The sequence below is a fragment of the Vicia villosa genome, linkage group LG5 (genome assembly GCF_029867415.1).
Source record: "Vicia villosa cultivar HV-30 ecotype Madison, WI linkage group LG5, Vvil1.0, whole genome shotgun sequence".
In the NCBI taxonomy this organism is placed as follows: domain Eukaryota; kingdom Viridiplantae; phylum Streptophyta; class Magnoliopsida; order Fabales; family Fabaceae; genus Vicia; species Vicia villosa.
In genome coordinates this window covers 64,680,995-64,684,004 of record NC_081184.1, presented here as the reverse complement: position 1 = coordinate 64,684,004, position 3,010 = coordinate 64,680,995, and the positions used below count along the sequence as shown (strand labels likewise).

The 3,010-nt window shown below is 30.4% G+C and overlaps 1 long non-coding RNA gene across 3 annotated transcripts; it reads right to left on the bottom strand.

The window, feature by feature from the left end:
• Positions 1–265: 265 nt before the first annotated feature.
• LOC131606693 (uncharacterized) lies at positions 266–2,668 on the bottom strand. 3 transcript variants are annotated; one of them, XR_009284981.1, is made up of 7 exons: positions 2,451–2,668; positions 1,977–2,326; positions 1,806–1,898; positions 1,548–1,685; positions 1,377–1,450; positions 1,124–1,155; positions 266–901 (listed from the first exon to the last, which is right to left on the bottom strand). It is a non-coding gene; the product is annotated as an uncharacterized LOC131606693 (long non-coding RNA). The 3 variants fall into 3 exon arrangements; XR_009284980.1 differs by lacking the exon at positions 1,124–1,155 and having other exon boundaries at positions 269–901; positions 2,451–2,667; XR_009284979.1 differs by lacking the exons at positions 266–901; positions 1,124–1,155 and having other exon boundaries at positions 1,215–1,450; positions 2,451–2,666.
• Positions 2,669–3,010: the final 342 nt, after the last annotated feature.

Sequence of the window (3,010 nt, the reverse complement as noted above, 5' to 3'; positions counted from 1 at the left end):
ATATATATATATATATATATATATATATATATATATATATATATATATATATATATATATATATATATATATATATATATATATATATATATATATATATATAGTAATTAGGAGTTAAAAGAGAATAATTCAAAAGATGTGTGATGTTTAGAGACCCACATAATCTATTTAAATAAATAATAATCATAATGAACATTGAAAGAAAATATTGGTATTAAAGTCATTGAGCATAAAATGATTCAGTTTTTTTATAAAGTAAAATTAAAAGGCATGACGTGATTTAATTACGTGTTTATTAAAAGTAGATTGAAAAGTTATAAAATGTTTTAATTTAGTAATAATAAATTTAATTCAATAAAAAAATTAATAAAGTGATGAAACATTTTAGTTCCAAATGAATAAGGCGATGATTGTTGTACACTGTCAGTTCTACTGCATCCCTTAGAGACCTCTTAGAGGTAATTTTCCATCACGGATGCAGAGATGGTTCCTTCAATAGAGATAAAAACCATCCATAAGGTTTATAGTATGGTTTTGTTATTAAGTGGATCAGAAAAACAATCTTACTTTAAAGGAGTTCATTGACATTTGACACCAGACTATACAAAACAAACTCTTGCTTGCAGCATTCAATACAATATTAGATATGTATAGATATGTATATACACACAGTGAAAACAGTTATATTGCGTTATCAACCTCTATTAAACCCTTTTTCATTTCATGAATATCTAACAAACACAAAATCAGCTGATTTTATTTGATTTTTCAATGAAGATCTGCTATAAACTCCTCCCATAATCTCTTGAAATCCAATTCCAACTTTGCAAGAGTAAAGTCACCTGCAATGCAGGATCTTCAAAAGCTATGTTCATCTTAATCTTTATTTCTACCAATCAAACTGCAAAACCGAAAATGAATAACTGATATTTTTCATGTTACAATAGAGATAAGCATAAAAAGTAGAAAATAATCCAATACAATAGACCTTGTTGAGAATAATAGCATTATAACCTATATCTGTGTACTTTAGATAACACAAAACTGCACATACAAATTATAAAATAAGAAAATTCTACTAAACTTTGAAACTTTTATATAAAATTAATAAACAGAAGCATACTGAGTGAGACAAACCAATCTTTGGAATGGCCTCTGCAACAACAAACATGAGAATTAGTTAAGAGTCAATAAACCGATTCAATTCAATTAGATAGAACATAAAACCCGAGAAAAATATAAAGCCCGAGAAACATCATATTACATTACACTGCATATATTTCTGTCAACATCAATACACTCTAACTAAAATAAAAATTAGTTTACACAACATAGGGACCTAACAAAATTTGGTTCCATTTCAGATCTATTGTAACCTTGCGTTTGCAGGAACAATGAAGAAGTATCCTGAACCGGTCGCTGAGGAACAGGTCCACCGAATTATGAAAACCTGAGAAAAGAAGAACAAAAGGATAAAAATTAAGACAAAGTGTCCAATTAATCGCAACCTAATACTTAAACATGAACATGTTATCTATATAACTTACCAGCCAGTGCAAGACTCAGTCCAAAGTTTAGGCTTGTATCGTTTATTGGGAGAGAAATAATCACAGTAAAAACCAATTTGAGTATGCATGACAAGAAGCTCCGAGTACTCTTCCTTGAGGTCCATACTCATTCTCAATCTACAAAGTTAAGATTTTATCATCAACTCGATCGCGTTAGATCCATTCTTTCTTGATCTTTCACAACATGTAGGAGACAATTTTCAAACCAAAATGTCAAACATGAAAGTAACAACTTACCTGCGAAAGAATAATTGGTCCACCTTGAGATTGAAACAACTTTCCATTCTTCATCATCTGAACAATCTTCTGAGTAAAACCTTGCATTGCAGCCTAAAAAAAAGCACTATTTAAGCAACAAAGTTTCAATATTTCTTTAGTGAAACAAAACCATTCAAAATTAAACTCAACCTTAAAAGGACCATTATCTGTTCTAAAACTGATCCCAGGAACATACTTCAACCAAACAGGAAAACCTCTACCCAAACCAAAAAAAAAAAATCCTTGTAAATCACAAAAAAAAACATCATTGTAAATCACAAAAACAAACTACATTAAGAAACAAAACATTAAATGTTTCAGCTTGCATTATTGTATATTTGCATCCCCAATAACAAACTCGCCGCTTCTTCCATCCTCGGTAAATTGCAAATCTAGCGACTTGTCCTCGGACGACAAAGAAGGATTGCTTTCGTTAAGAAGACGCTCTATCTGCTCCGCAACGTTAGGCGGAACTCTAAGTATGAATTGTTCCTCCATGACTACATCCATTAAGTTGTGTTATGAATAATAGAACAAATTGAATTGATTTGAATTAATGTAAAATAAATCAACAATCGCAAACCGAATAACTGAAGGAAATACGGTGTTAACAACGTAACTTACCAGAATCAAAAATTGATCAAGGCGTTTTGAAGTAGAGATGATGAGAGACACTTTGATCGGTTTAATTTTGGAAGATGATGTCTGTTGCAGCGAGAATCGGAGCGTGAAGGTGGCGCTAGGGTTCTCCGGGAGAGAGGATCTGAGAGGTTAGAGGGGGAAGAGAGAGAATAAGAAGAATAGTTTAGGGTTTGAAACTCTCCTAAAACGTGATTTTTTAAATAATGATGCATTCTTTTTATTTTTCCCAAATAAAAAGTTGGAAACCGACTTTTTAGAAAACTGGAAAGTGGTTTTTCATTTTTCAAGGTGAAATTTGAAATTTGAATTTCAATATTATGTCTTTCCAGCTTCTGGTGTATTAAAATAAATAAAAAATCAGAAAGAAAATAATGAGTGATTGACATGTCAGCAAATTTTGAATTACAATCAACCATGTTTCAGTATTTAACAAAAAGACTAAACTACCCTTAATTATTAGATTAGTTTAAGTTAAACTCAGTTTGGGTAAACTTGGTAATTCCAGGTACTTTAATCTTTATATATTGTTAATAGATTAAAAG